Raw genomic sequence first — 12,631 nt, 5'->3', positions numbered from 1 at the left:
TGCTGAACTTCAGTTATTCTTGACTTCCGCATGTGGAGGTGGAGCATCTTTGTTAAGTTTATGAGTAATGTGATTTTCTTTGTTTATGAAATGCCAGGTTATATGTTTCCTTTGTCCAGTTTTGTATTCTTTTCTCTTCTGATTTGTGTAAATTCTTCATATTCCATAAACGCTACTCCTTTGTCATAGGTGTTGCAAATATCTTATTTCCACTAATGGCTTCTATCTGCTTTTCATAATGTCTTTTGATAAACTAAAATTTTAATATTATTGTTGCAAAATGAAACAATGTTTTCATAGTTTTCTGTTTTGGGTATGAAATCCTTGTCCACTGAAAGGTATAAACTATTTCTTCATATTTTCTGAATTTTAAAGTTTTTTTATTTTTTATTTGAATTCATTAGAACTTACATTTTTGTGTGTGTCAAGTGTCAGGTAGGGGTCCAATTTTATATTTTTTTCTCATTTGTAACTAATGTCCCAGTACAATTCATATTTAGAGTTGCCCATTCTTTCCCAGTGGACCTGAAGCAGAAGATTTCAGGCACTGGGTTCCCTTATAATTTGGCTATTTCTACATTTTGAGCTGTTTGTCTTATTTATATAACTCTGTAGTCATGTAAGGAGTCTTATGTAAAGAGTCTACCTTCTGATGGAGTTACCTACCCCATTGATTTTTTTAGGCTTTCTCTCTGCTAATAAATATATTTACAAATACAAATCACCTTCTAAGGAATGCTTTAGTTGCACCCTCAAGCTTTGATATGTAGTTTTTTCATTGCCATTCTGTTCTAAGCATACTTTATTTTCTTATTTCAAATGTATTTTTAAATTTCACAAAGTATAGTATATTGTGATCTTCTGGTTAACAAAATCTATGTTGTCAAATTGTGGTCTAAGAATATGATCATTATCATATTAATTATTATTATTACTGGTTTTTTTTTTTTTTGTTCTGAGACGGAGTCTCACTCTATTGCCAGGCTGGAGTGCAATGGTGCCATCCCGGCTAACTGCAACCTCTGTCTCCTGGGTTCAAGCAGTTCTCCTGCCTCAGCCCCCCGAGTAGCTGGGATTACAGGCATGCACCACCACATCCAGTTAATTTTTGTATTTTTAGTAGAGACAGGGTTTCACCATGTTTGCCAGGGTGGTCTCAATCTCCTGACCTCGTGATCTGCCCGTCTCGGCCTCCCAAAGTTCTGGTATTACAGACGTGAGCCACCGCACCTGGCCCGATTATTATTATCTGTTGATACTTGCTGTGGCCTAGTACATGGCAATTTTAATAAGTGTTTCATATCAACTTGAATTAAACATATATTTTGTCATTTTTAAGTATTAGGGTCTGTTAATACCCTTTTCATAAAATTTTCATAAATAGTGCTTTCCAATATCCTTATTTTGAGATTATATTTTTTTTGTTTATTGCTCAACCAGTATCTGAGGGAAGTATTATTTAATTGTGGCAAAATACAACATAAAATTACAATTTTAACCATTTTTAAATACAACTCAGTAATGTTAAGTGTATTCACATTCAGAATACAACCAGTCTCCACAACTTTTTCATCTTGTGAAACAAAAACTCTACATCCATTAAATAACTTTGATTGTCCCCTCCCCACAGTGAGAGAGGTATTTTAAACTGTCTCTCTGGAATATCTGTTCACTTATCATGATTTTGTCAACTTTTACATCATATGTATTGAGGCTTTTTATACGCATAAAGGTGAATTTATTATTACTTCATACTTTATAATAATGTATTATTTTAAGCATTTTAAGTACTTACAAAGCTGATTGTAGATCTTTAGTCTCTAAATACCTGCAAGGAATAAATATAGTGCTTTATTTCTAAGGAGAAATTTCTGTTTTCACCTAGAGAATAGCAAAGTTCCCTATCTTTAAAGTTCCTCTCTTTAAAAAAAATCAGTCTACTGTTTGAATGCGCCCCATTTTCTATGTGCTGGCTGGGTGCAGGCATCTCTAGTCCCATTCGTTATATCACACGGGTTAAAGGCTTTATCTCTGATATCTGCAAGGCTATCGACACCCCAAACTCTAAATACTGAGAATGGAAAGGAGAATTGTTATGTATTATCTAGTGTCCCTAGGTGTTTCTAATTGCAAAAGTTGGGTGTTGTTTTTAAGTTATCTTAGCCAGCCACCTTGATGAATTGGGGTCTCCGTGACATAATATTAATCTGAAAAAAGTGTAGTTTGTTGATAGCATTTACTCAGTGATTCCAGAAATGTATACTGTGAGCACACCATGCACATGGTTATGGAAGTCCATACATCATACTGTCCACTTGGAGAATCATGGCTCATACATTTGGGAGGAGGGCTGTAATTCTAAAGGAGGTTACCACAACCCGCAGGCAGGACACAGAACCTCTGAAGTGAGCAGAAATGAAGTGTTTCCAGGGAGTAAGGAATGAGAAAGGCTAACATGTATGTAACATGTGTCCCATGTTCACTTTGGGGTGGAGACATAGCATGTAAATGTATTTCAGTTAGGCCTTGTACATCGAAAGATGAAGTGGAGGATACAAAGACGCAGCCTCTGTAGACTGGCCAGAGCCGTGCCGTGGTGGGTGGTCTCTTATCGGGAAGGAATACTGGTCAGTTTCTGCGTTAAAGCTGCAAGAGGGAGGAGAAGTGTCAGGCAGTTGGTTGAAATCAGTGGGCAAGACTTTTGAAAGGGCTGGTTTCTGCCTTCGCCCTTAGGGAAGGAAGCCTAATGGTGGTTAGCCATTCTCTAGAGAAACCTTAAAAACCTCTGGTCTGTTCGACCAAGAGAAAGTCTGTTCAGTCAAGTGGGGGGTTTAGGATTCTCTTTATTTCTCAATATGTAAGTCCTGTACTCATGGCCCAGCATGATCTAGCAAGGATTCAGTGTGATTCCACTAACGACAATTTATTTATTCCTAAGTCCATGTGTATGGACATGTAAATATATGGAAGACTGCTCAGCAAAATACTGGTTCTGTTTATCTTTGATATCTTGGTGGTAGTTTCTTGGTGGTAGGTAGTTTCTTCTTCATGCCTTTCCAAATCATTTTTATTTTAGGGGTTGTATATAAAGAAAATATTATAAGCAAACCAAAAAATGCAAATAGTATATATATATAAAGAAAAAGAATTTAAAATATTTAATTGCTCATGATGCCATCAAATGGTAGACTTTCTCAGCAAATACATATATTTCCTTAACATGAAGTTATTAGCACATGGTCAGCATTTTCATTTCAATTTAATGTAGTTTACAGTTCTCACTATCTAAATTGACATTTACTTTAAAATACAGAAAAAGACGGCCGGGCATGGTGGCTCATGCCTGTAATCCCAGCACTTTGGGAGGCCGAGGCGGGGGCATCGCAAGGTCAGGATATCGAGACCATCCTGTCTAACACGGTGAAACCCCACCTCTACTGAAAACACAAAACAAAATTAGCCAGGCATGGTGGCGGGCGCCTGTAGTCCCAGCTACTCAGGAGGCTGAGGCAGGAGAATGGCGTGAACCCGGGAGGCGGAGCTTGCAGTGATCTGAGATCGCACCACTGCACTCCAGCCTAGGCGACAGAGCGAGACTCCATCTCAAAAAAAAAAAAAAAAAAAAAAAATGTGTATATATATATATATATCTCCATATATATCTTTATATATATATGTCTTTTTCTCTATATATATATCTTTTTCTCTCTATATATATAGAAAAAGACTTCTCAGATAATAATGGTAAGGTTAATTATACCTAATGGTCCTATTCATTTTTTCTGTGAACCAATATGTGAAAGCAATGACTATCTTCTCTATGAAAGTTTTAGGTGGCTTAGACAATGTTCATGCTTTTTTAGAGTCTCATCTTGAATGGGCAAGAGCCTGCAATGCTTAGGTTAGTACTGGACATAGTGAAGTGATCCGTGCCATATATATGCATAAATCATTCTGAACAGCTGGACAGTTTCAGGAGGCCAGTTAATCAAGTGGAAACCAGGTGTAGAGGACAATGAAAAGCTTTCCCTTTGCCCTGTGAAGGTTTGCTGAAAAATCAACTCAAAAGAGGTAAATTAACAGGAGAAATGGCATGCAAATTTATTAATGTGCACAAAGAGAATCACAGAGTGATTGTCAATACCTTAATGGGGTTCAGAAGCTTGTATACCATGTTGTGGGAGGGGAATCTCAGAGAAAGCATGGCTGTTTATTTCACTTATATAGATTTTCTCCACAGATGCAAATCTCCTCCACGAAAGTCAGCTTTTCCACACTATTCCTGTCTGCTGGCCCTCTGAATAGCCACCTCAAGATACATCAAAGAACCGTATTTTGGGGTCAAATATTTTTGATTTCCTTTAGCAAAGGAAAAGTTTGTATACCTTTACTCCTTTTGTATACCAGGCATCCAGCCACCCGCTATTGCTCGCCTGCACCCCATCTGCATTCTACAGGGTTATTTCCTGCTTGTATCTGTTTCCTTGAACTGCCATAACAAAGTACCATAGACTAGGTGGCCTAAACCCCAGAAATTTATTTTCTCACAGTTCAGCAGTCTGGGAAGTCCAAACTTATGTTGTTCGCCAGTTGCTTTCTGGTGAGGGATCTCTTCCTGGCTTGTAGATGGTCACCTTCTAGCTGTGTTCTCAGATGGCCTTCTTTAACTGTGTGTATGGAGAGAGAAAAAGAGAGACAGAGAGAACTTCAACCATCTGACCCCGGCTTTGAGCCTCATGCTTTGCATATGACTCCGAAGTCCATATACACATTAACAAATGCGTATGCCTTTTCAAAAATCTGCCTATTATCAGTTTGTTTTATAGGCTTCATAAAAGGCCAACAATCCTATCAGATTGGGGGCCCAACCTAATCTGATAGCATGTAACTTTTAACTACCTAATGTCACTTTAATTACTTCCAAATGTAGTCTAAATGAATTCAGTTCATAGCAATTCAGTGCATAGCTTGGCTTAGCCTGGTCCACAGTCACAGGTGAAGCTGAGCTATGGACTGAACTGCAGCCCATCCCAAGTCATACATTAAATCCCTAACCCACAATTTGACTGTATCTCCAAATGTAGCCAAACTGGAGGCTAGGGATTTAACATATGAATTGGGAAGGGCTGCAATTCAGTCCATAGCTCAGCTTCACCTGTGACTGCAGGCCCGCTCTGACCCAGGTAAACAGACTTCTCTGTAATTCAGTAGGATAACACACCTTCTGCAATCAAGTCTTAACCACAGCTTTGGGGAAGGGCTTCTCTTTCCAAGTTCGTTCTTCCTTGAGTATCTTCCCTCAGCTGTAGATTAACTTACAGAGTTCACTTATGTCCTATAGTTAATCTTTTCTCATGGTGTAATTCTTTATATTAAATTTCTGTTGAAATCACGCTATGGTTTTTATCTCCTGATTTGGCCTAGACTGCTACAAGAACAGATAAGCCGAGAAGCAAGAGCTTGCAATATAACTGCCCCTGGTGTTAATTATTACATTTTTGTGGAATATATCTGTTATAGGCCTAGGTATCTGCTTTCATTATACTTGTACTTTAGTTTTATTTAATTATACTTGTATTATGATTCTGCCATGCAAAATGTATGCCTGTGAAGAAAATAAAAATATTTCACCCCCAAATATCCTTCTTTGACATCATTTGAGATTGCTGTTCCGAGGGCCTACAAATAGAAGTGGCCCTGAAAAGCTGTCTTTCCTCAGGTGGGAGGTTTGCATCTGTAGAGAATCTGCCTTGATACAGCCAGGCTTTCTTCTGGGGCCTTTCCTTGTCTGGGTCTAGTCTGACACCTTTAAACTTCTGAAAGAAACACTTACCATCTATTTTCTGTGACGGCTACTACCTGTGAGGTTTCATCTACATAACAAGACCAGCTTTGCTGCCAGGCCTCCTCTTCTCTCCCTCCCATAACGTGTCCCACCACCATAACTTGATTCACCACCAGAACCTGGTTTTGGCCGTGCTCTGAGCTGCCATTCTTTCTGTAGCCTCAAGATGGCATAAAAACTTCAACCATCTGACCCTCACTTTGAGTTTATTAATACTTTGTATGTGACACCCACGCCCATATGCATGTTAACAAATTTGTATGCCTTTTCTTCTGTTAATCTGCCTATTATCAGTTTGTTTCGTAGGCTTACATTATCAAAACTTCAGGGGAAAAATGTAAACTTCCCTGCAATGCCAGTGCAGCACAAAGCTTAGAGCACATGGTAACCCTGACAGGAGGGTCGCTGCATCCGGGGGACCTCACAAGACAAGTCTGGAGGTAGGGACAAGCAGGCAGAGGGAATCAGGGTGACAGTGTGGGCAAAAGACCTGGACCACATAGCGTCTCTCTCAAGAGGGCTGCATGAAGGTGGTCACTAGGACAGGCTAGGACTGAGGGGTGGTGTATTTTGAACACGTCACTGGGGCAGAACAACACCAGATGTTCTCACCCACACTGCTGGCCCACCATGCAGCAGCTGGAAAGAGCAGAACAGCCCTTCTTTCTGCTTCGTGGTATCCTTACTAGAAAGCAGAAATGCTTAAAGATGCCTGTCCGTTAGTACAGAACATGTATTAAGTCTGCATTTGGAGATCAGAGGTGATACATTGAAAACTAGCATGATTCTCTTAGTCACTTTTTACATAATAGATGCTAATAATTTAAGACATTTTTTGTATGTGATTTATTGTAGCCCATGTATTACAAAGGATCTGAGAATTAGACACTTTAATTGTAATATATTACTAAGTTTAATATGGAATGTTGTTACTCCATTTATGGGAGTGAAATGTGCTTAAAGAAACATTACAATGTGTCTAAAATAACTTCTTAAACTTGCAAAAATCAGAGTGGATATGCCACATAATTGCACTCTAGTGTGAAAATCCAGAGATGTAAGAGAAGGTCAGATACCACCTGGGATAAGGTTTCACCTATCCTCCTTTTATGATCAAAAATTATTTTGCAAATTTTGCATTTCTACAAAATTATTTTAGGTTATTATCTAAATTCACCATATTCACCATTTAAGATTCACCATTAAAAAAAAATTCTGAGCTGGGCACAGTGGCTCACGCCTAATCCCAGCACTTTGGGAGGCCGAGGCGGGCAGATCACGAGGTCAGGAGATCGAGACCATTGTGGCTAACACGGTGAAACCCCGTCTCTACTAAAAATACAAAAAAAATTAGCCAGCCGTGGTGGGGGCACCTGTAGTCTCAGTTACTCGGGAGCCTGAGGCAGGAGAATGGCGTGAACCCGGGAGGTGGAGCCGAGCGAAACTCCATCTCAAAACAAAAATAAAAATAAAATAAAATATGAAAATAAATATAAAAATAAAAAATTCTAATACCTGGTAAGAACAATGTCATACAAAGGAATTTCAAAGTTGTGAATTCTCTTCTTGGCTCTACCTTCTAAGGGAGGAGGATGTACTCTTTGTTCTTGTAAATCCTCACGGTATTTCCCCATTAGCGTCTCCAAATACAAGAGCTCTAATGAGAAAGTGGCTGCTCAGAAATTTGGGCAGACGTTTAATCCTTATGCCTTCATTTCTTTCATTGGTTAATAAACTCTAATGGATAGTAGTGAACACATTTCTGTATCAAATGATTTTGTAAAAATTTAATCAAGGAATCAAGAGAAAGTACAGTCATTTCTCCAAAGGAGCGTTTCAACAGACATTTCATCAAAAACTAAATTTAAAATGGCAACCTGTGTGAAATACTTTGGCAGAATAGTAATAATAAATAATTTGGACACAAGCTGAATACATGAATTATTTTACTGGGGTGGATGATATGGGCATTGCATGCTTATTATGTTTTTGGTTTGTATTGACCTAGATGTTGTTTAATGTTCTAGTGTTTTGACAAAGACGGGCATAAAATGAGCACTAATATTTTAGTTTCTATTTTCTTAAGGAAATAGACCAGTCCTTTGCAAACACATGTTTTATTTCCTAGTAAACTCATCTATTGCGACAACTGTGCAATTTAAGGGACAAATCATTCTTCCTTAATCTCCGTTGATGACAATTCCACCTGGTGCCCAAGCTATGACTTTGGGATCACTACTCTTCTTCTCTCATACTCTGCATCCAGTCTGGAAAGAAATCTTTTTGGTTCTATCACACTTACAAAGCCTACCAAAAACCCTACTACTGATTAAGAACTCCATCGTCACCACCCTGATCAAAGCCATATTTTTCTCTTTCCTGGACCAATTTAATGGCCTCTGGAGGAGGACTGGCCCCCAGATGGCCTCAGTGGACCCAGCTTTCTTCTCCCCTTCCCCATTTCCTGGCTTGCAGTTTTAGAATAACTGTAGAATGTGCCAAGAATGCAGTATCTTGATATATGGAGGAACTTCCCAGAAAAGCCTGGGCTTTGTCCTCATTCCTTGTAGAACAGGATGTCCTATAATGCTTTTGCTCAGTGGCCCACCCATGGGATGCCCTGGAGCTAAAACCCAAAGCTGTGTGCTTTCGGAGTCCTTCAGCTGTGGTGCAAAGTGGAGTATGTGTAGATGAGTTTATATTCTCTTTATATCAGAATTAAGTATAGTTTCATTCAGTGAAAGTCACTGTCCCTAATCTATACAATACTCAAAGTTTTAAAAAAATACTCTATGTTAAAAACTGTGAGCACTGAAAGCTGACTTATCTATTTAAAGATCGTATATAGTAAAGGGTATTACAGTACAAAATACCAAGAAAGCAGATCAGTTCATGAAAATTACTGATTTTGAACATCTTTTTTATTCATTATATGACATCCTGATAAGTTTTTCTGAGGAATTACATGCTTTTGGGGTCTTAAAGTACATTTTCTACAAACAAGTCATAGCGTTTTCTTAAAATGAGCCATCAATTAAAGCAAGAATGGGGAGTAGATGGCATTGGTACATACAATCAACTAAAACATTGTGTTTATTTGCACTCCACAGTACGGTGAGCTTATATTCAAAATTACTAAAGGAAGCAGAGTTGATTTTCTACAGCTTCTTCTGTTTCTTCTCTCAAACCTTCAAAGAGAGGAAAACGCAAAGGAATGCAGTATTCGCCCATTTAAATCAACATTACAAATGCAATTAAAGGGAATATTATATGACTAAACAAGACCTCATCATGGTGTGAATTCTACGGCAGTTTATTTTGACTGCTTTTACTGAGCTTTGTGTGACTTTCTCTGGTTTGTTAGCCACTCAGTTGCTAAGATCAGGATGTTTTTAGCTTTTAGACACAGTATTTATTGAAGCTCTTCTTCTCATACTATACTTTTCTGAAATGAATATGAAAGTATTGAAATGTCTTATCAACTTTCCATAAAAATTCTGATTTACTTGAGCCTTTGCAAATGCCTGACTAAACACATGGCTCTTCACTTCAGAACTTGCTCGTCAGCATCTGCCATGGAAAAGTTTCGATTGCACACATATGAACCCAATGCCAGCACCCCAAGGGAAGGGGCAATAGAAATGGGAGGGGTATGATCAAGTCAATGAATGATGCACTCCATTAATCTTAATGTTAGGACATTAATATTGCTTGGCAACTGCCTAAAATCAACAATAAGTGATCAACCAATTTGTTGCCTAAAAGTTACTGATTTAACCATCAATAACTTTAACAGCATAACAGTAGCAATAACTTTAACTTCACTAACTTTAAATAACTAAAGTTATTTAACAGTAACGATAACAGCATATATGTACATCAGTTATACATTTAAAAGAAGGACATTTTTTTGTGTACATCTGAATGGAGAATATTAGATAATATAGAAAGACATGAGACAAAGTTAATAATACAACCCCTTAGAGCTTTAATAAATGAGCTCTGTCAGTCAAGCCACAGTAACGACCTTTTCTCTGTGATATGAACCAGGACTCTGCAGGTGCACAGAGGAGATAAACTGCCATTATAAAGTACAATTAACAGGTAGTAGCAGCCTAGTTCATTATATACACATACGCATGTCTCCAAGTTGGATGATCAGTAAGTATTCACAGCAAGTAATCACCCACTGAACAAAACAGCATTACTTCACCTTCTGAAAAAGTGGTTTCTACTTCTTTGAAAAGCTTGCTGGTGACAAGATGAAAACTGAAATAGGTTACAATTCTGATACACGCACAGTACAGGTAACACAAAGAGTCTTTCATTCTTTAGCATTCTTAAGCATCACCCAAAATGCCAAGAAGAAATATGGCAAGTTTCAAAGTTTTACATAAAGTACTACACTGACCTTTTAAAGTGAAGGGCTTAGTCACCCAAATACTGTCTCAGGCCCTACAGTATCTCCCCTGAGTTCCCAGTATATAATTTATTATACCAAACAGATCACTCTCCGGAGGTCTTCTGATATTTCTAGATCTCTTTCAACTTATAACCCCATCAGCTCCCTCAGTGCCACATAGGCCTCAAGCTAATCTCAATCACTCTTCTTCCATTCCTTTTTCATTCACTTATTTACAAATACGTATTTAGCATGAATTGTCTGCCAGCACTGTTTCAGGGGCTCAGACATATGATAGGACCTAAGAAAGGCCCTCGTTCTTGTATCTCTGTAAAGGAAGATGAAAAGTTTTAAAAAGGTAAATATTTAAAAATACTTCAAAAGAGGCCAGGCGTGGTGGCTTACACATGTAATCCCAACACTTTGGGAGGCAGAGGTGGGTGGATTGCTTGAGGTCAGGAGTTCGAGATCAGCCTGGGCAAAATAATGAAACCCTGTCTTTACTAGAAATATCCGCCCCTAAAAAAAAAATCAGCTGGACATGGTGGCACGTGCCTGTAATCCCAGTTACTCGGGAGGCTGAGGCAGGAAAATCACTTGAATCTGGGAAGCAGAGGTTGCAGTGAGTGGAGATCATGCCACTGCACTCTAGCCTAGGCGACAGAGCGAGACTCCACCTCAAAAACAAAAAACAAATAACCTTTAAAAGACACAAAATGCTGTAATAGCAGAGAGTGATCATTGCTTCAAAGAAAATAAAACATGATTATGGAAAATAAATGAACTGGTTAATTCGAGTCCTGTCTGTGTCCACTGCTACCATTTTGGAGTGGGTTCTTGTTAGGTCGCCACTTACCCAGGCTCCAGTGATACCCTAACTGGTTTCCTTCTGTTAATGGCCTTCATTGTTTTTTCTGCAATGCTGCCAGTATTGTCAGAGCCTGCAATAGCAATTATTGAGCAACTTTTCTTGAGAGAATAACCTTATGAGAGGGGAATAGTAAGCAGGGTGAGACAAGGGTGAGATCTACCTAAGCCAGGATAATCTCAACACAAGACTGGCTCAGCCTCACACCCAGAGTTTTGGAGCATGGATTGCATTACAGAGTTGGGCTGATGTTGAGGCTAGAGGAATAGTCCTTTATACCATGTGTCAGTCAGTCACTGGCTACAGGCTGTCCAGGTGAGGCAGCTCCCTTCAGTCTGGAGAAGTGCTCAGGAGAACAGGACACTTGTGGGCCCTTAGCTACCAACACTAATAGTATTGGGAGGATGCAGAGGCCTAGTAAAGTGTGACTGAATGGAGCGGCACCCTTTAATTTGAAAGAAGAGGAAAATGGATATTGATTAGAAACATAGCAGCATCTGCTACAGTTAGAAAAAGCATGACTGTGGTGTTTCTGTAAGAACAAGAGAGAATTTCAGTGAAGCACATCATAACAGTGATTGGAGCATGACTTCTCAGTCAATGGCAGTTATTTTGATTGTGACAGAGATTGAGATGTTTATAACTTCAATAGCTGGCACTAGAATTCCTATTAGAGAAGAATTCCTAATGTTGAAGTACTAGTTTGATGAGTTCTTTGGGATAAAATTGAAACTTCAAAGTTATGACCAATGGCAAGAGTTAAAGCAGCAAAGGGGGCACCAAAACTATCTTGTGTGAGAAAAGGAGACCAATTCAGTTTTTGCTCCTGAGAAGAGGAAAGACAGAAGAGAAGGGAGGGGAAGGTGGGAGATGCGGGAAGGAGAGCCAGGGTCATGCTAGAAATGCTCAGAGGGAATTAGCTGACCAAGCAGTGGGGAATTAACTTTTTTTTTTTATTATTATTCTTATACTTTGAGTTCTAGGGTACATGTGCATAACGTGCAGGTTTGTTACATATGTATACTTGTGCCATGTTGGTGTGCTGCACCCATCAACTCGTCAGCACCCATCAACTTGTCATTTACATCAGGTATAACTCCCAATGCAATCCCTCCCCACTCCCCCCTCCCCACTCCCCCCTCCCCATGATAGGCCCCGGTGTGTGATGTTCCCCTTCCCGAGTCCAAGTGATCTCATTGTTCAGTTCCCACCTATGAGTGAGAACATGCGGTGTTTGGTTTTCTGTTCTTGTGATAGTTTGCTAAGAATGATGGTTTCCAGCTGCATCCATGTCCCAACTTTTAAAGAATATAAGGCTTGGCCCGGGCGCAGTGGCTCACGTCTGTAATCCCAGCACTTTGGGAGGCCGAGGCGGGTGGATCACCTGAGGTTGGGAGTTCGAGATCAGCCTGACCAACATGGAGAAACCCTGTCTCTACTAAAAATACAAAATTAGCTGGGCATGGTGGCACATGCCTGTAATCCCAGCTACATGGGAGTCTGAGGCAGGAAAATA

The sequence above is a fragment of the Chlorocebus sabaeus genome, chromosome 12, assembly GCF_047675955.1.
Source record: "Chlorocebus sabaeus isolate Y175 chromosome 12, mChlSab1.0.hap1, whole genome shotgun sequence".
Classification (NCBI taxonomy): Eukaryota; Metazoa; Chordata; class Mammalia; order Primates; family Cercopithecidae; genus Chlorocebus; species Chlorocebus sabaeus.
This window is presented reverse-complemented; position numbering follows the sequence as displayed.